At 39.2% G+C, this 24,768-nt stretch overlaps 1 protein-coding gene across 5 annotated transcripts in view; it reads left to right on the forward strand.

Annotated features, from left to right (window-relative positions):
* ARHGAP24 (Rho GTPase activating protein 24) overlaps positions 1–24,768 on the forward strand; it is a 571,970-nt gene that overhangs the window by 378,090 nt on the left and 169,112 nt on the right. Inside the window, exon 1 of one of the 5 annotated variants that reach the window (XM_088836449.1) lies at positions 10,175–15,343. The exons of 3 other annotated variants lie outside the window; for them this stretch is intronic. The gene's annotated coding sequence lies outside the window, so the exon portion shown is untranslated. Of the gene's footprint in view, positions 1–10,174; positions 15,389–24,768 lie in introns of those variants that run through there. One more of the 5 variants, XM_055434024.2, reaches the window with a different exon arrangement.

Consider the following 24,768-nt stretch of genomic DNA (forward strand, 5'->3'; position numbering starts at 1 on the left):
CTTACCTGGAAAATCTCATGGGCAGAGGATCATGTTAAGCCACAGTGCAGGGGATCACAACAAGTAAGGTACGACTGAGCAAACATACATGCAATTTTGCAATAAGAAGTTTATGATCTTAGCCACAGTCAGCTCCAGGTCTTGTTTTTACTGACCATACACAGTCACATCTTTGAGTGCATAGGCATAGTCAATCTGATTTCCCTATTGACCATCTGGTGATGTCCATGCTTGAAGCACAGAGGGTCCTTGTCAGAAACCTGAAATTCCCACTCCACACTGGCTTGACAGGCAAGGATGTTACCCTATTATCAACCATCTCCACTCCTTCTTATATTCATGCTGCTTAGTCTATAGAACAAAATTTCTAGGTTGTCTTTAGCCTAAAATTAGTTTTTCTTATTATACTACTTAAATATTTATCATTTTATCCCACTGATAATTATAGTAAATGTAGAAAATTTTAATGATGAAGATTTAGCCACAATTAAGAGCAAGTATTTACTGATTAAAGAGAAATCTTCACATTTTTTATTATCACATGAATAAGTTCAAAATCTTTAGGGACAGCTAGAGAAAAATCAATACATGCATTAATGCAAAATTGATTTTAGCACTTTTTTCAAATATTTTCATATCACTTCTGTGATATTTTCATATCACTTTCTGTCTAGAGAAATAAAAGCTGGTGATTTAATTAGTATTTTCTTCTATAATAATTGTATTTTTAATAAGAAGGATCAGAGCTCCAAGTGAGAATTTCTCACCTTTTCAAAAAATCATTTTCATATTTCTTCATAACATGATTATTGGATAGTAATAACTATTTAAAATAAACCTGGCTGTTCTATCAGATGTCGGCTCAGGGCAGTTTTAAGTTTGAAAGCAGTATCTTGAACTTAAGATTATTTTCTATGACATCTATTAAGTTCCAAAAAACTAATTCACACTTTATTCAGAATCTAGATAAAACTAACAGAAAATTTGGAACTTGAAACTGATTTTTTCCCCCAGCCAAAAATATCTTCATTTACCTTAAGAAAACTATCTCCAGCCCTAACAATAAAACCCATGATCTTTAAGATGTCAGAGAGTCCCACATGGAGACATGTAACTCCCATTCCCTTCCTCTGACTTCTGTAGTGTTTTTTCCCTTCAGGAGATTTGTTTCTATTAGCTATTTGCAGTCATCCCATGATGACTTCATAGAGCCTTTTGCTTTCATAATTTATCAGAACAGCCAGTCCTATTACAGCCAATAAAACACCTGATGCAAGGCTGGATTCTCACAAGGGTCCCAGAGAAAATAAAGGAAAATATCAAGTAATTATTTCCCTGGTGGCTCAGACAGTAAAGAATCCTGCTGTAATGTTGGAGACCTGGGTTGGGAAGATCCCTGGAGGAGGGCATGGCAACCCACTCCAGTATTCTTGCCTGGAGAATCCCCATGGCAAAGGAGATTGGCCTGCTACAGTCCATTGCGTCACAGAGAGTTGAACACGACTGAGAAATTAAGCACACACACACACGGTCTTGTGCCATGAATCACCTGTTCTCCAGGAAGACTGGCTTCAGTTTCAGCATGGTCCCTTTTCTGTTCAAAGTAGGAGGCTCTATCTTATGACCTGTCAATCAACTTACTTGCTAGGCATTTTCCATGTTCCTCTCAACTTAGACCTTAGAATGCCAGAAAAATCTGCTTCTTTTACTCTTTGAGAGCCTTCCTCTTGCTTTATTTTCTTTTTAGTTCAACTAGAAGACTCTTGAGAGTCCCTTGTACTGCAATGAGATCCAACCAGTCCATTCTAAAGGAGATCAATCCTGGGTGTTCATTGGAAGGACTGATGCTAAAGCTGAAACTGCAATACTTTGGCCACCTCATGCGACGAGTTGACTCACTGGAAAAGACTCTGATGCTGGGAAAGGTTGGGGGCAGGAGGAGAAGGGGACGACAGAGAATGAGATGGCTGGATGGCATCACCGACTCTGTGGACATGAGTTTGAGTGAACTCCGGGAGTTGGTGATGGACAGGGAGGCCTGGCGTGCTGTGATTCATGGGGTCGCGGAGAGTCGGACACGACTGAGCGACTGAACTGAACTGAACTGAACTGAACCTCATATCAGGATGAGTTAATCAGAAATAGCCATGGTCAGTCTTCACTGCAAAGTCCATGACAGAATCATAATCACCTTGGTATACCTTGGACTTCCCTGGTGGCTCAGGTGGTAAAGAATCTGCCTGCAATGCAGGAGACCTGGGTTCGATCCCTGGGTCAGGGAAATCCTCTGGAGAAGGAAATGGATACAGACTCCTCTAATCTTTCCTGGAGAATTCCATGGACAAAGGAGCCTGGTGGGGTTGCAAAGAGTTGGACATGACTGAGCAAATGACACCTTCACTTTGGTGACCTCAATGAGCCCAGCGTTCACGTAGGAGGAAAGGACGGGAGCAGCAGGGAATGCGTCTGTTTAGATTTCTCCATAAACTGCCTCTTTTTGACCATCTGGGGGCAGTGGACCTGTAACAACAGGGAAAAAAGACCTAACTACTTGAGTAAAAATCATGAGACTAAACTTTGTAGTAAAGTAGGAGTAGCAACCAAATGAAGAATCCCATGCTGTTTTCTACGCCAGAGTCAAATGTTCAGTATTTATGGGACTTCGAGCAAGTGATTTTTAATTTGAAGGTGTCAGTGTCCTCAGCTGTAAAATTCCTACAGTCTTTTTCATATCTATGATTTATTGTCAATTCCTTAAAGTGAAAGGTACCTAAATAGTAAAGCAGATCTTGCTTGATAGGTGTGCATTATATCCTTAAGAGAGAAGTAGGTGGATGGAAGTTAGAAATCATAGAATGTAGGTGTGAAAATTTATCGAATCATTTATTTGATAAATAATAAGTAACAATTTAGAGTTTTTGCACATAATTCATTTTATTGGAATTAAGTTTCACATATTATCATGTGATTAAAACCAAGTATAAATAGTAGAATGAAAATAATCCTTTTAATGCAGAGACTTTTCTGAGATATTTAATACAAAATCATGGCCTTGTACCCCAGATCCTGGTTCTAGGTTGAGATCTGTCCCAGTTGGCTAGTTTCTTTGTTTAAGTTCTTAGCATGATTTGTGTTTGATATTCCCATTATCTTGGCCATTAAAATCCAAGTGCCTATATCCCTCCTTGATTTAGACCTAAGGAAGTATAGCATTATTGACCACTTGCTGGGTGATATTGATATTATGACAGAGTGGTATTGATTTCCTTAGCTACATTTTCCTTATCTGTAAAATGGAAATGATTATATGCATTAAGTGTTTACTCTCTAATTAGTTTCTTTTTTCTCAGAAACACGATGAAGGAGGCAAAGCACGAACTTCTTGTGTCATGTGATTCTTTTCATTTTCTTGTTCATTTTAGCCTAATTTCATGCTTGGGCTTAGTTGTTCAGTCATGCTGTCTGACTCTTCTCAAACCCCATGGACTGTAGCCCACCAGGCTCCTCTGTCCATGGGATTTTTTTCCAGACAAGAATACTGGAGTGGGTTGCCATTTCCTTCTCTAGGAGTTAGCCTATTTGGGTTGCTATGTAATTCAGAAAAAGAGACATTTAAGACCACCACAAAGGTGATTGGTTTTATCATCAAAAGAGCCTCAATTAGATGTCAGCAGATCCCTTTTTCTTTCTAATATTATTAACCATAAGCATTGACAACTTTGTGAGAAAGTGAAAACTAGTTTTAGGTAATTTATAACTTTTCATCAGAGAGAAATAGGTCTCCTGTTTTAGGCTTCTTCCCTATGCTGAGTCCTCTTCCTCTGTGAAACCTTTCTTTTGGTTGTTTATTCTCTCCAGCTGATTAACATGTATGGATCCCCTGTTGAGGGGAGGTGTTTATTACCTCCACTATTGCCTGTGCCTCCTTGTTTATCCTCGTCTTCCCCTCCTTTTCAAAATGTCACAATAGCCTCATCACAACAGATTGTTTGTTGCTATAAAGATTCCTTTTTTGTTGTTTTAACAGGAGATATCATGGGACATGTGAAGGGTAGTAGTTAAAAGAAACATTTTGACAACCGCCATTTAGCCAGATTAAAAAGCTTCATGGAAATGCTTATGACTTCAGTTTGTCTGCATCATTTGTTTATCTTTTGCTTTATGAATGACTGTTGGTATGAACTGAAAGGTCTGTAATAGACCTTTATATTGTGTTATTATAGTTGCCTAGCAGTAAAAGCCATGGAGCTCATTTTAAAATCAACAAAAATCCAACACCAAAGTCATAAAATTAAGTACAGATTAACATCTGATGGGAACTCCTTAGATTCTCAATTTACATGACATCTCAGCATCCATTGTCTGATTGGAGTGTCATTGGACAGGTAAGGAAATTGAGACCTGGAGAGGGAAAGTGATGTGCCCGGGTTTTCAGTGAACAAGTAGCAGAGTTCCCCTGCCTCCCATTCCAGTTCTCTTTCTACCAGAAAAGGACACCTCTCTATTTGCTGCTAATTCTTGGTGGTGCTAAGATTCTTCTTATTTCTCTAGTTTCCCTTGTCAAAATTTGCAATGGTGGAGACAAGAAAAGTGAATAAGAAAAGATGTCAGTGCAAAATTATACCAGTGTTAATCCTTCTATTTTATATACTTCTAATGTGTTTTATTGTAGGCTAATAGGATGCAACTCCTGCCTCATGTTTAAGTATAATTCCTTAAAAATGCTCTATTGATGTAGTTGGATAAGTTCAATTTAATAAAGCAAATTTACATATGACTAAAAATTTGTTTTCACTGTTATAATGTACTCTCTTGTTTCTAGATTAAATAATATGGAAATTATGTGAACATATTGAATGATTATCAGGATACAACTTTAAAGCAACTATTAAAATGTAAAATGTGAATAAATTTAAATATGCCTCTTACTGTGAATAAGTGATTGATGAATTGCAACATGGAAAAAATGGCTGTTCTCTTCCGTCATTAATTTTAATGATATTTTTCATATTGCAAGATGTGCTTTGAGAATGTCAAAGGATCCACAACATGGAATTTATCAAATAAAAATTGCAGTGGTTTCTTTGGGTGACATAGATATATGGTAACCAGAATGTATAAGAAGTCACTTAGAACTTATCCTCATGTATAAATGAAACAGGGATCAGCACCAGCTTGTATCTAATGTTTTATTAGGATAAATGTCTGTCCTTGTTCTACAGATAAAAATAAGCCTGGTTATAAAATCTGTACAACTTGAACCATCAGAACACAAAAAATTGATATATGGATTAAAGTATCCAAAATAATTTATAACAGATACTTGTAAATGTACTTATTCACTCACATAAATGTCCCCAAAAGAGGTACTTTAAAATTAATATATGCTAATTTTTGCCATCAGAAGAAAGCTCCCAATTAGATTAGACTTTTTAACATAGCAATCCTTTTTCCTAGAAATTCATTCTAAGGCTTTGAAAAAAGAAATCTACAGAAAAACAAAAATATTCCTAGTAGTGAGTAGTATAATGTACTAAAAAAAAAAACCCTGAAAACTAAGTTTATGCCTCCAAATAGAGTAACATGCAAATAACCTGTGTTATACCATGCCAAAGAATATTATTCAGACATTGAAAACAGCAAGTGAAATAATTTTATTTATATATTTTACAATTTAAAAGTGTTTTGCTTTTTTTTTTTTTGGCAGTATCTCATTTGATGATTCTTGATACAAGGAAAATGCTTATAAAATATTCAAAGTGAAATGGTATTTAAAAATTTATAGATAAACTATGACAATAACCATAGAAAATGCTACACGTGGATATAGATTGGAATGTGTGTGTTCATTATGTAGGTAGATAGCAGATAGGCACACACATACAGTATACATTTGAGGGAGCTATATGTATCATTTACTTTAACATTAAGATATTTAAACAAAAACTTGTTCTAAATTTTAAACAGAAGACAAAGTGTGATTATTCCTCTTGAATAGATTAAACCAAAAAATATTGACTTTTTTCATGATAGAATGGAATAGAATAGAATCCATAGAACAGATCTTTTACTATAATTTCTATATGAGTGAATAAATCATATTTCTCAAATTTTTAGACAACCAAGGTGAAATTCATTACATAAATACATAGTTTAAGTGTATTCAAACTTTATTTAGCTTCCAAAAATAACCCTTGAATTCTAATAGTATCCCAACTAAAGAGTAGGAATAATGCAAACACACACGTTTGCTTAGTCACAGTCCAAAGATATAAATAAGTGGAAGAATTTACTGTTTTCCTTAAAGTCTGTTGGAGATTGTTCTTTTGAGACTATCACACCTTTATATTTTTGATCCTCTAGCTCAGTAATATCTGAAAAGCATAGTGTTCTCTCAGTTTTATTTGTGTTGACTTTTTGTTTAAAGAGCAAAACCCATTCCCTTCCTGCTTATCTAATGAAACTGTTTCTCCTTATGAGCATGTTAGAAATTTTTTATTCAATTTAAAAAGGAAAACATATGTCTATGACCTAACTATTGAAAATTAAAATGCTCAATATGCATGAATTCAGTCTTTCTATTTCTCCAGTTCCTCAAATATTATTTAAGCAGACAAACACACAAATAAAACACTAGTAGGTGAATGAATTTTAACCTGAGTCCAAATACTGCTGACTGGCCTCAAGACCTTGATGCTCAACACAGCTGGTCCCAAGAAACATAAATTGAGGACCTGAGTCTGCCATTTAATTAATAGGCTGATGTTTGTTTATTTTCTTGTAAATCCTGTGTTCTCTACCAGCTGGTTCCTAGTTAGGTCAGAAGATATATAGAACACAAACAAAAGTGTAAGTAAGGCCCAAGTGACTTTAGCAATGCAGTCTCTCCCTTAGGCACCTTGCTTTTTGCTGCTGACAAGTGCTCAGTCATGTCCGACTCTTTGCAACTCCATGGACTGTAGTCCACCAGGCTCCTCTGTCCATGGGATTTTTTCCAGGCAAGAGAACTGGAGTGAGTTGAGGCACCCTCAGTTCAGTTCAGTTCAGTTCAGTCGCTAGTCGTGTCCGACACCCTAGTTACCCCCAAATAAATTTATATTGACTACAGAATGCTGCTGCTGCTGCTGCTGCTAAGTCACTTCAGTCGTGTCCGACTCTGTGTGACCCCATAGACGGCAGCCAACCAGGCTCCCCCGTCCCTGGGATTCTCCAGGCAAGAACACTGGAGTGGGTTGCCATTTCCTTCTCCAATGTGTGAAAGTGAAAAGCGAAAGTGAAGTCGCTCAGTCATGTCTGACTAGTAGCGACCCCATGGACTGCAGCCCACCAGGCTCCCCTGTCCATGCGATTTTCTAGGCAAGAGTTTTTAGAAGACAATAGATTTTCTTGATTGTATATACTGTTAGTTCATCATTCCCCTTTTAGGAATAAGTAGGGGTTCTCTACTTATTCCTAAGACATTCCTTTGCAAACAAAGGTCTGTGTAGTCAAAGCTATGGTTTTTCCAATGGCCATATATGGATGTGAGAGTTCAACCATAAAGAATGCTGAGTGCTGAAGGATGCTTTTGAACTGTGGTGTTGAAAGACTCTTGAGAGTCCCTTGGACTGCAGGGAGATCACACCAGTCAATCCTAAAGGAAATGAATCCTGAATATTCATTGGAAGGACTGATGCTGAAGCTGGAACTCCACTAATTTGTGAAGAAGAGACTCATTGGAAAAGCCCCTGATGCTAGGAAAGACTGAAGTTGGGAGGAGAAGGGGAGAGGGTAAGATGATTGGATGGCATCACCGACTCAATGGACATGAGTTTGAGCATGTCCATTTTGGGAGATGGCGAAGGACAGGGAAGCCTGGCATTCTGCAGTCCAGGGGTTACAAAGAGTTGGACACGACTGAGCAACTGAACAACCAAGGGCTTCCCTGGTGGCTCAGATGGTAAAGAATGCGCCTGCATTGCAGGAGACCTGGTTCAATCCTTGGTCGGGAAGATCTCCTGGAGGTCATGGCAACCCACTCCAGTATTCTTTCCTGGAGAACCCCCATGGACAGAGGAGCCTGGCAGGTACAATCCATGGGGTTGCAAATGACATGACTCAGTGACTAAGCACAGCACAGTTTTCCCAAAACTCTGATCATGTATTCACGAGTACTTAAATGTGCATCATGTTCTTTCTCTCTGTATGTACATACAGACACACTTAATACAGTGGTAAGAGAAATGATAATAACAGGTATAAAGATGGAATGTTTCCACTTGCAGAGATTATAAACATGGATGAGTTAGTTCAAACTTTTTTTTCAAAAATAATTCCCAAATATTATCATCTAGAATTATTGGGGGGTTTTTTCTTCTTTTTTCCATCTTCCTTTCTTTTCTTTCTTTTTACTACCAGTCCATTCTAAAGGAGATCAATCCTGGGTGTTCATTGGAAGGACTGATACTAAAGCTGAAACTCCAATACTTTGGTCACCTCATGCGACGAGTTGACTCACTGGAAAAGACTCTGATGCTGGGAGGGATTGGGGGCGGGAGGAGAAGGGGACGACAGAGAATGAGATGGCTGGATGGCATCACCGACTCGATGGACATGAGTTTGAGTGAACTCCGGGAGTTGGTGATGGACAGGGAGGCCTGAAACTGAACTGAACTGAACTGAGTAATGATTATTGCAGAATATTTAGAAAATAGAAAAAAGATCAAAAATAAAATTGTTGCTGTTGTCTCACTGCTGTTAATGTTGCTGTTTAGTGGATAAGTCATGTCCAACTCTTTGCGACTCCATGGACTATAGTCTACTGGGTTCCTCTGTCCATGGGATTCTCTAGGCAAGAATACTGGAGTTAGTTGCCATTTCCTTATCCAGGGGATATTCCTGACCCAGGGATCAAACCCAAGTCTCCTGCATTGGCAGATGGATTCTTTACCACTGAGCCACCTTGGAAGCCCCTCCATGTATAGAGGAACCTGGTGAGCTAGAGTCATGGGTCCCAAAGAGTTGAATATGACTGAGTGACTAACACTTTCACTTTCAAGGGACATTGACACTGATGTTTTGAAGGTTTTACCCTCAAGGACCTACTTAGTAGAAAACAGAAGTACCCAGGTCCCAGAGGGTCCCAGCTTCCAAAAGGAGCCCTTACTGAAGGATGTTGGTGGAACGGCATCTGAGGCTGTAATCACCTAGTCCAGGTTGCCAGGTGACTGAAAGCTTTCCCTCGGACCACCTGACTATAATGGCCTGTCACACTGCATGTGGGTGACAATTATATTGCAAGACTATATTTTTGTGAAAATTTTAAATATGTCCAATGCTCCTGATTGCACATTTTAAAGCCACTTTAAATATCCAGAAATTCCTTTCCCTGTGTTCACAAAATGATAATCTTCAGAAATTTTTCTCTCCTAATTTATACTCATAAGTATTTTTTTCTAAAACCACTTGAACATATTTGGAAAACTTTCAGTAAAATCAGGACAGTGACTATTTAGAACATAGAACAGAGAGATATGAACAGAAACATCTTTTTTCCTTCAGGGGAAAAATGTCTTCAATACAAAATAAAATTATGTTTCAAGATACAGTAAACTTTTACTGTTCAGTAAGTATTCAGTTTCATGATTTTGACTGTATATACATTAGGAGACCTGACATATGTATCTAAGCATCCACATAAAATGATTGACAATCTAAAAGCTTACACATTTCAGATTACTTTAAATTTTTCCCTGAATGACCTTCAATGTTTTAACAATATTTGCTCTCCATTGCAAATAATAGTTATTATCATGTGGAGTTGTTTCTAAGTCCCAAGAAAAGGAATTAAATCGAAGGGAGTGGCAGGGGAAAATGTGTTAGAAAAATAGTTTTCCTCATTAGATTACAAACTAGAAACAACCTAATTCTACTCATTTAGGAACCCAGTTCCACCCTAAATGGAAAGATTCTAAGGACTGCAGGCCAGACGTCCTTTAATATCTGTGTTAAATACTGCCAGTAGGACACATCAGGAAGGTATCATCATTGGGAAAGGAAGCAAGAACCAAGCAGAAAACCAAACCATCTTCTTTGCTCTTTTACCCATTGCAAATATTAGCCCATGCTTCCAAATGCTTTCTTTGTACACTTAAACTTTACTACAAGTTTCTTTTCATGTGTTTTTGTTCTTATTCAGTTGCTCAGTCATGGTCAGCTCTTTTGACCCCATGGACTGCAGCATTCCAGTCTTCCCTGTCCCTCACTATCTCCTGAAGTTTGCTCAGACTCATGGCTGTTGAGTCAGTGGTGCCATCCAAACATCTCACCCTGTTTTATCCCCTTCTCCTCCTGCCTTCAATCTTTCCCAGCAGCAGAGTCTTTTCTAATGAGTTGGCTCTTTGCCTCAGGTGGCCAGAGTATTGAAGTTTCAGCTTCAGCATCAGCATCAGTCCTTCCAAAGAATGTTCAAGGTTGATTTCCTTTAGGACTGACTGGTTTGATCTTTCAGACCAAGGGCCTCTCAAGAGTCTTCCCCAGTACCACATTTCGAATGCATCAATTCTTTGGAGTTCAGCCTTTTTTATGGTATTACATGATTTGAAATCAGGATCTCAAAATGAAGTTTCTGAGACAAAGAAAGAGCGGATGCAATGTGTTCTTCTGTATTTTCTTCTGTGAAGTTACACTCAGGAAAACACTAGCTGAAGTGTTTGAAAAACCAAGTGCTTTAACGGGACAGTATAACAATCGGCAGAAAATACCAGAAATGATGTTTCCTTTTTGATTATTTTTGATTTGAGAGATAATTGAAAACTTTGACAGTAGATTTTTATTTTGTTAAAAGATCACTGCAGTAGTTTCTAAATTAAAAAAAAATAATAATTCTGACATGGTTCTGTTTTTAGCCTTTCTTCAGAAATAAAACGAGTTTGGGAATAAGAGAAAGCAGCTGTTTCACTTTGCTGCATGGGGGTTTTGTCGAATCTGCCTGCAAGGCAGGAGACCTGGGTTCAGTCCCTGGGACAGGAAGCTACCCTGGAGAAGAAAATGGCAACTCACTCCAGGATTCTTGCCAGGGAAATGCTACGGACAAGGGAGCCTGGCAGGCTACCGTCCATGGGTCGCAAGAATTGGACATGACTTTAGCAACTAAACCACCACCACCATATTTGTCATCGTAGGCTTCTCTATAGAGTAACATTTTTTACTTTCTCTTTAGTTAAATATGGTGCCATAGAACAAGAGGGTTGTTGTAAGTGTCACAATGTGTATTCTGAGCAAAAATAGCAATGAAATGAATGCCAAATAGCTGAAGGCCTTTCACCTTCTTTTATGTGGGCTATTGGCTATTCAGGATGATGTTAGTGCTTTTGTTTTTTATTCAGAATTTAACCTGAAAAAATATTAAAGTTCCTGTTTTTATTTTGTTTCTCTGCTATTTATTTTGACTTATTACTAGTTTAATCAGTGGCCCAGTTATATTTATCTCTTTAAAGAAAATATCTGCAACACAGATTCTAGCTCCAAGATTCTAGCTCCAAGATTTTGAAATTTAGTTTTCTTTTTTAAGGCTAGATTTCGCAAGGATGAAGAGGCTGGTTTTATGAAGTGATGTTGGATGGTGCAGTTTGCAGATGAGAATATTAAAAGCAGAGGCAAAGTATCATCAGCCAGTGGCATTCTCAGAGAAGATTGTAAAAATATGGGAAAGGGAGATTGAAGGCAGGAACAGTTACCCTATGTGAAGGATTTGGTGTGAATTGCCCTGCTGGCTTGCAGATATAATTTCAAGGTTTCTCTTTCAGCTGGCAGCGCCACTTAAAATGAGGAGAGCAGAAATACATACCATACAGGGCTACATTTCAGGCTCTGCTTCTAGCATTCTGATAAAACTAGTAGAAAGAACCTGGTGTTTTATTAACAGACTCAGGGAACTGAAAATTGTGACTCTGATACAGTACTCCAAACTGTAGTTGAAAAAAATGCCTTGTCTGCTACATTTAAGGACAAGAGATTGCCTTGCTCCCTTGTGGGCATTTCTAAGGATCTTGTAATTTAAGCCAATTAAAATAAAACAATACTCCTGAAAAACAGAGTGGTAGTCTACTACAGAGAAACACTTCTAAACTCACATCTTCAGAATATACTGTAGAGCATATGAATGTGTGCTCAGTCGCTCAGTCATGTCTGACTCTGCAACCCCGTGGACTGCAGCCCACCAGGCTCCTCTGTCCATGGAATTCTCCAGGTAAGAATACTGGAATGGGTTGCCATTTCCTTCTCTAGAGGATCTTCCCAACCCAGGGATCAAACCCACACCTGCATTGGCAGGCAGATTCTTTACCACTGCAACTGGGAACTCTACTTAATGCATTGTGGTGACCTAAATGTGAAGGAAGTCCAAATGGGAAAGGATGTGTGTATATGTATGGCTGATTCGTTTTGCTGTGCAGTAGAAACTAATACAACATCGTAACGCTACTGTACACCAATAAAAGTTAATTTAAAATAAACACATATTCTGTTACTTTCTGTAAAAAATAAATAGACATTCATCTTCAGCTTGAAGACAGGCCAGATCCATTAAAAAAATAATTATAGGCACATATTAACAAAAACTATTATTTTTTGTCTGTATCCTACATCAACTTCCTTGTTAATAAAAAACAAAAACAAAACTTTTTTTTAAACATTTCTGTGCTCTTTATAAAAGCTAACTTCCTGGCAGATACTCTCAAGGTTTTGTGATAATTGCATTCTTGTCTTCTCTACTCCATTTATAAAGCACATTTTATTTCTGGTATTCTTTTGAGAAAGTTATAAATCAACAGATTTCCTCCAAGTTCGAGGCCAGGCAGACCATGCTTGTAGTTCAAGCCCCACCACTCACCAGTGTGCAGGCAAATTATTCTCATTGATAAAATTGGATAGAATGACATCATCCACTCAATGGACTTGAGTTTAAGCAAACTCTGGGAGATAGTGAAGGACAGGAAGCCTGGCGTGCTGCAATCCATGGGGTCACGAAGAGTCAGGCACAACTGATCGACTGAACAACAGCAATACAGTTGGAATAACACCAATTACTTCATAGCATCTACGAGGATTAACTGAGATAACATTTGTGAAGCCCCCAGCCCCGTGTGTCTCAGGAGACAGGTGTTCATAGGTTAACTCCTTTCCTGTTTCCCATTGGTCTCCTTCCTTTACCCTCCCTCAACCTAATTTCCAAATAATGCATACATTATTTATATATTATATATAATTTATATATTATATATAATTGTAAGAACATTAGCATGAATGGCCTGATGCATTTGTTACTGAATTAACTCAGCAGTGAACTTGGCATTCTCTCCCCAAACTTTCCCCTTCATTAATCCTCCTGGGCAACATCATTAAACACAGTCTTACTCCTAGACACCAGAAACCGTGAAACCAGTCATGCACGAGAGCGTTTTCTACCAGGCTTTCAGCTGGTCTCATTTGTCCTCAAAGACCAGACAGATCTTATGTTGTTCACAGTGGGCTGGCTCTGGCCATGTGGTCACTGCCGTCAAGATCCGCCACCAGGAAGACAGCGGTTCAATAAAATCTTGAACTTTATTTATAGCCCACTTGAGACAAACACTCTCCCATGAAGCCTTAGGAGTCCTCCGTGAGTACACAGAAAGCAATTCACTAGTCCCAGTACCAAACTAGGGCAACAGAAGGGTAGAAAATGCAGTAAGTACATTTTTTTTTTCTAGCCCTCTACAGTTTATAAAGCATTTGCTCCTACGTACTGTCTCATTTCATCCTCATATTGACCCAGCAGGGCGCCAAAGCAGACGTTGGCAGTAAATCCCCATTTTATAGATTATAAACCCAATGTTTAGGAGGTTAGATTAGTTGCTCATGTTACATGGTTGGAGAAGGAAGGGAGAGGAAAGTGGTTAAAGAGTAAGAAGGATTTCCTGTTAATGCGATCAATCTAATCTTCAGTGAATAATGGTTTACCTGTAAGAATAAAAAAGAAAACAAAGAGAAATAATGTTTTATAATGTTTTGGCAAGCTTGAAAACTGTTTCTTCTCCACTTCAGATAGGAAAACCAAAATAAGATAAATAAAAGCCTGCTCTATAGGGCAGGGAGCTCAGCTCAGTTGGTGTTCTATAATCTCGATGGGTGGGATGGGGTGGAATGCGAGGCGGGGCCACAAGTGAAGGGATATATATATATACACACACATTACCTGCTTCATTTGGTTGTGCAACACTATAAGGCAGCTTATAAAAGGTACCCCAATTTTAAAAAAATACCTAGACAGACTTTACAGGGAAACTTTTATAAACATGTTTGTATCTGCCTAGAACATCTACATGCAGAATGATTATATTTTAGGCCAGAAACGCCTTTCTGAAATCTCTCCAAATTAAAATGCGTATCAGTCAAGACTAATCTTGAAAAAGATGGCAAGAATTTTTATGAGATGTTTTAGTTGATTTTGCCAGTCATCTCTGAAATAGATATATCTCTACTATCTTTTTAAATATAGGGGATTTACATAATTCAAATATGGGTCCCCAGAGCAAGACTTCATTAATGTGAATTAGTATGGAGCAGAAATAATTTTATTCTGAAAAGAATTATTTTGTTTTGATTTTGGCAAGTAATTTAACTTTCTAAGATCTTTCTGTAAGCTGTGTTACCGCAGAGTCGGACCTGACTTAGTGACTGAGCAGTAACCACATGAAAAGGGCGTACAAAAAACTTTTGGGGTTGACAAGGATGTCTGAGCTATTAGAATAGCTACACTGAAGTCCGTGTGTGTGTATGTGTGCATGTGTATGTATATGTGTGTGTGTGTGACACACACACACAGAGATAAAGAGAGGGAAGGCGGGGAGAGAGAGAGAGATTATTCAAGAGTGCCTCTGGCTTAGCAGATTGGCACTGAGCCATTTGGGGCTTCTCAGATTTACTGCCTCTCTGACTATTGTTGCAGCTCTGATTTATGGAGTTCAAAATCTCTTGAAAAGCAAGGTGTCTTAAGTTTACAGTATTTCCTTGAGGGTCCCTCCCTTTCCCCTGTTCATTCCTTTTGCCCCCCGTTCACCTTGCAGTGACCTTGCACGACTCAGCATTTTTACCTGAGCTCAGTAGCGGGGGAACCTGCTAGTGCAAAGGCAGTGGTTGGTTTCCATTCCTGCGTGATGGAGTCATGGGAGAAACTGTCGGGAACCAACAGAGAGTAGGACCCGAGCGGCAGCAGGGCTGAACTGTGTTTAAGCGGCTCAGGACAGAGCAGCTGGCTCCCTCTCCCAGCCTGCAAGCGCAGCCTGCATTTGTCACTGACCACTGAAGTGTGTGTTTGTGCAAGGTGAGAGCTGGGTGCTTTCTCATTACTTTGGAGCCAACTTGCCAGGTATTGCTGTCAGTTGTGTTTGCTCATTTGGGGAGGTTTCTGACCCTGCAAATTCAGTACCTAGACTGTGTGTGGTTTTATTTATTGTTTTCTGTCATGATCCATTCAGTGCTGCACGGTGCCCGAATTACGGCAACAGATCGGACAAACTGCTGTTCTTACCCTGCAGTGTGAACAGTTTGGTGCCGTTTGCTTGGATTCTTTCATTGATCGCTGCTGCCAAATGATAGAGCTGTTCATAGATGGGATTCCAGCACTGATTTGAAAGCGTGTGAAAACTGCTTCCGATAGAAATCCGGATTGCTGTTTTTTGGAGTAGTTGCTGGGGTGTATTCTTTGCTCATATTTTAGTAGGTGAAACTTTGGAGAGAGCACAGTGCCTTAGGGTCTGATCTGGTGATAAAAGTAACATGGGAGTTTTCTGTGTTTTTGCTTGTGGAAATGAAAATTTATGCTTGGCCAATGGTATGTGTGTGGGTGGGTGGAGGGTATAATTTTTAAAAAAGAAACTGAGAATCAAAAGAAAAACGAATTTTACTTAACTGTATTTTGATATACTTATTCATTTAATCAGCTCCAAAGGCTTTTGTTATCAGCATATTTTAAATTTTGGAACTTTGCATTTGTCTGCACAAGGTCAATACAACTGCAGTGTGTGTTTGTGAAGGCGTGTGGGGACACGGAGTCTGTGCTTACTAGGAATAAAACGGGAATACAAAATATACCCTTGGCTAAGCTGACAGGCCTTAATACTGCACCAGTTTTGCCTGTTAGCCACTTAACGGACTTATGCAAAATGTGAAGGCGATACAGTATATTATTATATCTAAATAAATATACAGGAGATTTGTATTAATAAAACACACGCTCTCAAAAAGAAAGCTCTTGGGAATTGGGTAGTACGAAGAGGATGAGCAAAAATTTGAAAAGCTATCAAATTTTACAGGGAGAGGAAAACAATACGTTAAAATGAGGAGTAAGCGCAGTGGAATATGAAAAGTACTTCAACTGCTCAAATTTATAAGTCTAATGAAAGAACGATAGCATATTTAAGGAAATTCAAAGTCTGCAGAAATGAAGCCCAGAGCAAAATTTCTTAATAAGACATGGTTTCAACCTACCTGTGGAATATCCTTATTTGTCTTAATCAAGTTGAGTTCTGTTGCCTAGATTGATAAAATTAGAATTTGTTTAAAAATATAGATTTAAAATTTTTATTTAAAATTTATTTTCATTCAGGTAGATTTAGAAAGCTAATAAAGTAACATAAGATGTATTAAAATGCAGTAAACATTGAAATTGTTCTAAACACTTAACAAACAATATACAATATGAAAATTTTTGTCCCGCTTTTGAATTATGTCAGTTTAGAAAGACACTGATCTTCTAAACTAGAATGTCAGCTGTCGCTACATACACTTGAACTGCTGAGCCCCGTGGATCCACTCTTCATGGTTTCTTGCTTTTAGGCTTCGTTACAACACTGTGGAATGCTGAGCAGAAAACACTTGAATCATTGTCATGCTTTCTATGAGTTTAGGACAGAAATATTTTCATCTGATAGACATGAAACTTGAGGTATACAAAGAATTTATGATTAGTTGGCCTTTGCATCTTAGAATCTGTACTGTTAATACCTTGACTTTTCGGCTGCCTCCATCTAAAATGTGACTGCTTCTTTAAAAGGGTGTAATGTAACATTATCACCAGGACTGAAAAGACGTAGTGGAGAACCTCTTATCGTTGTTTTATAAACAGGAGAGTATCCATGTCTGTATGATGGTAGTGGTTGTGGTTTAGTTGCCAAGTCCTGTCTGATTCATGCGACCCCATAGACTGTAGCCTGCTAGGTGCCTCTGTCCATGGGATTTCCCAGGCAACTGGAGTGGATTGCCATTTCCTTTCTCAGGGGATCTTCCCAAAACAGGGATTGAACCTGTGTCTCCTGTTTCTCCTTCATTGAACGCAGATTCTTTACCGCTGAGCCTCCAGAGAAGCCCTGTCTCTATGAGGAATGAAGTCTAATATGTTTGAATGTGGTGTGTCCATCTGCACCCCTGGTCACCTTCCACCTTAGAAACTTTGTCATCTCTTTGATGAACCACTATCAGTGTAAGCAGTCAAGAAATGCCTTAAATAGTGTCCACATTTATTCTTTAGATAACTAGCTTACTATAGAATACAAAGAGGTTTAAAAAGATTTAGAGATTATAGGTACTGACCTCAAAGCACATGCTAGTCTGCGCAAACACATTTATGTCTATGCAATTAAGTGCTCCTAGTTAAAGGAAAAGATTAGGCTTTATTTATGTATTTGATGATTATCTCTTTTTTTTTCTTTTATAGCTTAATTTTCTTAACACGCTGTATTCTCTCTTCCTCTCTTCTTTCAGCTTTATACCTGATTCTAGACTTTAAACTTGGTAAATCCTTAATTTACTAAACCTGCTTTTTTTTTTTTTTACCTACTCTCAATCTCTTCTTCTTGGGTAAGAAAGCAATTTATGATTTACCTCCTGGAGGAAGACCCACCTCCCTGAGATCAAAAGACAACTGCTTCCTCTCTGAGCAGGAAATGTGGTGATCACTGGGAGAGGATGAATTGATAAATGACTCCCAGGCAGGCAATGACCATGTCTATTTCACTTAATGTTTCTGCTATTCATGCTCTTAGCCATCTAGTCTGATACTAGGTTTTGAAACCTTTATCAAGAAATGTTTGCACATAGCAACATAGTTACCCTGTCACAAAGACTCTTGGTAAATTGAGATTAAATATGATTTGTAGTGTATGGGATTGGTTTAAAGTGGTATCGGTTGTCTTTTTTACCTTAAAGTGAAGTTGCTCAGTCGTGTCCAACTCTTTGCAACCACATGGACTATAGCCTACCAGGCTCCTCCATCCATGGGATTTTCCAGGCAAGAGTACTGGGGTGGGTTGCCATTACTTTCTCCAGGGGATCTCCCTTACCCGGAGATCAAACCCGGGACTCCTGAATTGCAGGCAGATGCTTTACCATCTGAGCCACCAGCTTAGCATTAATATAATTAAGTTCTATTTTGCCTATTAATTCCTCACGAAGTACTGTACATTCAGGTGAAGCCATGAGCATTCACACAACTTTTAATTATTATTTCAAGATTGCCTAAAGTAGGCCCAGATTGTTTCTGGACAAGAAACATGGAAGGCAGGGTGTACGATCTGTTTTTCTGGTAGATGTCCCCCTGAGGCTATAGAGTGCCCAGATAATCTCTGGACTGGTTAGTGGATCTCTAGGCTGCAAGAACCTGGCAGCTGCTGTAGGAGCAGGTGGCTGCAGGCAGTTCTCCACTGGAGACCGTGATGAAAAACATTTCTACAAGTCTTCTCAAGAGGTCTGCCTCATCTGTCTTGAATCCAGTGTGTCTTCTAAGTAAACAGGATGGGTACAGTCTGGTTGCTAGCAGGTGGGCCCAGATTGTGACAGACATCCACACAAAATGCATCTCCATATTTTTTACACATTTTTACAACCTGTATAAGTCCTGTTTTTACAACCCTTGAATTATTTCTACTAGTGCGTGCTTAAGTTGCTTCAGTAATGTCTGAATCTTTGCAACCCCATGGACCAGGCTTCTCTGCCCATGGGATTCTCCAGGGAAGAATACTGGAGTGGGTTGCCATGCCCTCCTTCAGGGGATCTTCCCAACTCAGAGATCGAACCCAAGTCTCTGACATCTCCTGCATTGGCAGGGGGGTTCTTTACCACTAGGGCCAACTGGGAAGCCCCATTAGGCAGGCTTCATACCTGACCCCAATGTTTAACCAGGCCCCTCCAATAGCTACCCTCTACCACATAAAACAAATAATTTTTAAGAAATGCTAATGGCCAATTAAGCTCTTTACATCTTAATAGCCACACAATTTTCATCCATATATAATCTGAATAATCACTTCAAGAGAATAAAATTACAATTTCCAGATATCTCTAAAGGCCAAGAAACTATCACCAAAAAATTATTGCAGAGTTTCCTGTTACAAACATTTTGGATCATAAGGGAATGTTCAAGAATTCTATTCCAACACTCCAAAGTCAATAAAAAGTGACTCTTAGATGTTCTTTTGTGATGAAGTATTTTCAATATCAGCCTGCTTTGAATATATTTCATGACAAAGTACAAAACACACTAGAGGCTGTCCCTTCTCTCACTGCTGTTCTCCTGTAGTATGGAATTTTGCTTACTGAATAACTCTTATCAGAACACATCAATGTGTTAAGAGGAATTATTTTGTAGCCATAAGGAAGTATCTCCTTTTCTTTATAAGTTAATATAAGAACCTAGCTTTAAAATGTAGGTTTTGGAGGCTTCCCTGGGAGTCCAGTGGTTAAGATTCTGCTTCCAAAGATCCCACATGCCATGTGGCATGGTCAAAAATTTAAAAAGAAAACTAAGTAAAGATTTTAAAAATTAAATAAATAATTAAAATGTTGGATTTATTATTATTTAGATATAGAGTGAGAACAACAGATCAGAAGATGATTATCATTGCAAAGACAGTGTGCTACTCAGTTTCAGAAAGCTGGACACATCGTGTCTTGAAGGGCCACACAGGGAAGCCCCAGGGTTGGTCAGGAGGCAGAGAGAAAGAAAGAGGAAAGCATGGGCAAGAGCCTTTATTGTGCTTTCCTTGGGGAAGAACACACACTTTGGCCACCTGATGTGACGAGCTGACTCATTTGAAAAGACCCTGATGCTGGGAAAGATTAAGGACAGGAGGAGAAGGGGACGACAGAGGATGAGATGGTTGGATGGCATCACTGACTCAATGGACATGAGTTTGGGTAAACTCCGGGAGTTGGTGATGGACAGGGAGGCCTGGCGTGCTGTGGTTCATGGGGTCATAAAGAGCCGGACACGACTGAGCAACTGAACTGAACTGGGGAAGAACAGACAAAGTAGGGTAAGCGGGCTTAGCCTTGGATCGTTGGAATAATTTCAGCAGTCTCTGGGGCATAGAGAGTCTCTAGTTGTCTGCATACCTGGTCCTGAGATGCCTAGGGCAAACGATACTAGCCCAGAGTATGAGTGCCTTGTGAGAGTCAGATAAAGGACCTGATTGGGGTCAGGGCTCAGAACTTGTTTATTTGCATAAAAAGGCATGCTCTGGGTTAGTCTTTCCTATCTTTAGGAATTGCCCCTGGAAGGGGCAGCTTGTTTATGGTCAACAAAGCCCAGATGCCAAAACATTTGAAATGCAGAAAATTTAAGTCCCCCAGAGCACTGAGTAAGTACCCTGTGCTGTACAGTAGGTTCTCATTAGTTACCTATTCTATGCATAGTAGAGTATATGTATCAATCGTAATCTCCCAATTCATTCCATCTCCCATTTCCCCACTTGGTGTTCATGCATTTGTGCTCTATGTCTATGTCTCTATTTCTACTCTGCAAATAGGTTCATCTGTACCATTTTTCTAGATTCCAGATAGGAAATCCAAAAAAGAGGGTATGCATGTATACATATAGCTGATTCACTTTGCTGTACAACAGAAACTAGCACCACACTGGAAAGCAGCTATATTCCAGTAAAAAAAAAAAAATTAAGAAATACAGAAAATTAAAAGGCATTGCTAATACACACTGACACACCCAAACAGAAATAGATTGATTACTTAGTATCATTTTGCCAAATTTGGTATTCACCTGGTTGGTCCACTATGGACAACAGTCTCTTGACATGAAATGTACCTCTTCATCAATTCCACAACCTCTGACAGTAAACTCCAGAAAGGTTTTGGTTCAGTTGGTTTTGTTTTTTAAATTCAATACTTCAAAAGAACAAAAAGGTCGAAAAGAGCTAAATCCTCTTTATTGAAAACTAGGCACATTTTACTTGTCCTACACAGCTGTATATTATTCGAGTTGCTGCTGCTGCTGCTAAGTCACTTCAGTCGTGTCCGACTCTGTGTGACCCCATAGACGGAGGCCCACCAGGCTCCCCCGTCCCTGGGATTCTCCAGGCAAGAACACTGGAGTGGGTTGCCATTTCCTTCTCCAATGTGTGAAAGTGAAAAGTGAAAGTGAAGTCGCTCAGTCGTGTCCGACCCTTAGCGACCCCACGGACTACAGCCTACCAGGCTCCTCCATCCGTGGGATTTTCCAGGCAAGAGTACTGGAGTTATTCGAGTTAGAGTCTAACAATAAATGCTTCCACATTAGAGTTGTGTTAAAATTCTTAAATAGGCTGTAATTATTAAAGACAGTTTAACTTTATGCACTCACCATTCACCTTTGGTTGGAACCAACTCCTGCCACACACAAGTTAATAAATAATTGCTCAATGGATAAATAAATGATTCAGTCACCTGAGCTCATTGGCAGAGTTTTCTTCAGATTCCCTAAGAGCCTTTTGCATTGTTTCCAGTATGATTTTCATAATAAGCAAATTAAGGAAAGAAGAGCAAATTATGTTGATTATTCTGCTCAAACAAAAGCTGAGTTTTTTGTCACTTAAAAATATCCATGATGAGCCGCTAGTATAAACAAACATAAAATGTGGCAAGGGACATATATAAATTGAGTAACAATTCTGTTTCCGCTGAACTGGCAAAACTGTCATTCATAAGGCCCTACTCCTTGAGTCAGCAGTAATGCACAGAGGGATCAAGAACATTTAGCAGATGAATAGGATAGCTAATTTATCAAATTAAGATAGGCCAACATGTGCTAAAAATAACCTATAATGAAGGAAGACGATGCTTTAGAAATGTGGCATTTTCCCTCATAATATTTCTGTTTCGTCGTTTTTAAACATAAAGGAAAGGAGAAAGCATACATACGGTGTTTCAGTGGAAAGAGAATTTTCTTCCTCTCCCTATTTAGTTTCTCCATTCCAATTACTGGAATTTCCCATGGGAATTTATTGTGTAATAAGTACGGAACTTTGAAACGGTGGGGGAAGAATGTCTGAGTTGACAACAGGTATTGATACTACTGGCTTCCCAGGTGGCGCGGTGGTAAAGAACCCACCTGCCAAATGCAGGAGATTCAAGAGACTCGGGTCCGATCCCTGGGTTGGGAAGATCCCCTGCAGTAGGAAATGGCAATCCACTCCAGTCCGCTTGCCTGGAAAAATCTCACAGACAGAGGAGCTTAGCGAGCTACAGTCCGGGGGGTCACAAAGAGCAACTGAGTACAGTTGGTTACAACAAGATAGCCATCTGAGGGGGAAAAGGGGTTATCTTTTAGCCCAAAATAAATTGTAGAGGAGTCGAAGATTTAGACGTAAAATATGAAAGTACATGCACACTAGGAGAGGGCTTTGGTGTACTGATTTGCACAAAGATGCTACACCGACCAAATCACTAAGCAGCCACGAACAGAAGTAGGAGTGACATCCTGCTGCTTGAGAGGTGCCTAGGCTTGGTGGTAACTGCGACGGTTATAGCCGAAGGGAGGTGTTCTAAGCGTTCCTTCTCCACACACCTTCCCTGTCATTCTCTGTGTCTCTCAGACACCAGGGTCCTGAGATGAAGGGAAGCAGAGAAAGGGATACATGTAAATCACTAATTTCTTGTTTTCATTCCAAAGCAGATGCTCTGTGTTTTATCCTGGGACCAGACCAGTGTTGGGAAAAAATTACAGACTGATTTCTTGCTCTGAACTCTCCTGATTCCCAAACCTGACACGTGACTGAGGCCTCCAAGTGGCTTCGCTGTCTCTGGTATCGGCAGGTTTCTCATCTGTGATTTCCATGGGGTGACAAGGGGACGAAAAATTGTCAGCTGTGCCCTGGCCCTTCTGAGCTGTTGTCAGACCAGATTGAACCAACTCCAAAAGCTCTCAAGGGGAGTGTGCTTGGTAAGAGCAGAAGAGCTTCAGTTGGAAAGCTTTTCCTTTAGGGTCTGTGGCTTCTTTCTTCTTTGTCATTTCCTTTTCCTCTAGTTCCTTTCTCAATCCTGAATTCCTCCCCTCCCCTGACCTCCCATAATGCCGCACACCATCCTCTGACCTGGATGAAAGGAACACTTATGTCATTCACGCTAGGTTTCTCAGACTGGCAGCCTGTTTGGAGCAGTGTGCAGTGTTGCTAGCAACAGATTAAGGCACATTCACAGCACTTCAAAAGCCTGCAGACATTGAAAAATCACAGAGGACTACCTAGTTATATTTGGAACTTCTGCTTTGTGGGTTTTGTATTAGCTAAGAAACCCAGGGAAGTTTTTAAAGTTTTTTTTGATTTATTTTTAATAGAAACTTGGAAAGTATAACCGCTTTTCTAAAATAGTCGTGATGAATTTAGCCAAGGCACTGAGAATGAAGGTCAACAGCGTCTATGCTAAGATTTAAAAGTAGGGCATATAAAGTTCACTAGCAGTCACAAGAAGGTGATTTTAATTATCAGGAATATTTTATATTCATTAAGAATGCAGGCACTAGGGGCTTTTAGATGTGTTTTTAAATCCATGAACAAGTTGTTTTACTGTGGGAAAGTTGTTTAACCTTTTAAGCTTCAGTTTGTAACATCTCTGACGTTAGCATACATTACAAATTTTAAGGTTAAAATGATAAAATATGTATGTAGACCTGTTTTTAGGTGGGATAAATCATTAAAAAGCTTATCAATTTAGATGTGAAAGCAGATATTTTAGCAAATATAATTGCCACAGTTTTGTGGAGGAGTGAGGTTTTTTCTGTTGTTTTTTTTTTTTTTTTCAGATCAGGCAAAAGCTCAAAGTTGGGAAAAGTTATCAGGAAGAATAAGGAAAGGAAATAACGAGAAATGAAAGATGGTAAATCTGACTATACCGGAAGGAAGATCTGATTATCATTATATGTAACCTTCTTCCATGAGTCTTAACACACCCTGTCTTAGAGCAAGTGCTTATTTGTGTTTGAAGAAGGAAGTAAAAAGGGAAGAGATGAGACGATAACCGTAATAGTGGAGAGAGCTGGACGGTTGTAAAAAGAAAGCTTAAAAACATCTTCAAGGTATCCTGTCTGAAATACAGTGTTAGGTTTGTCTATAATGCTAAAACAACAGCAGCAATCCAGAACAGATATGTTAGTTACACAGTATGTTCTTTATTACAGCCCATAAGTGGAGGGGGTGAGAAACCAGCATTCTTTGAACATGCAAAGGAATGACACACCTGTTAAATCAAAGACAAAGAAACCTGTGAAGTCAGCGTGGTTTCTGGTAGAAGTCAAGAGGTGAACTCAGAGCCCAAACTGGAAAGACCATTAATCTTAAAGAAACGTCCAAATGGGCAGACGACCTCAGCATAGAGAAGCTATAGGCGTTTGGCGAGGGGCAAAGATTTATTATCTCTTGCTTTGCTTTATTTAGTTTCCCCAGGCCTTGCCCATTAAATGCCAATAACTCCCTCCATTTCTTGTGA

This window comes from Moschus berezovskii, chromosome 5 (assembly GCF_049115385.1).
Source record: "Moschus berezovskii isolate FMDL1 chromosome 5, NW_MosBer_1.0, whole genome shotgun sequence".
Taxonomy (NCBI): Eukaryota; Metazoa; Chordata; class Mammalia; order Artiodactyla; family Moschidae; genus Moschus; species Moschus berezovskii.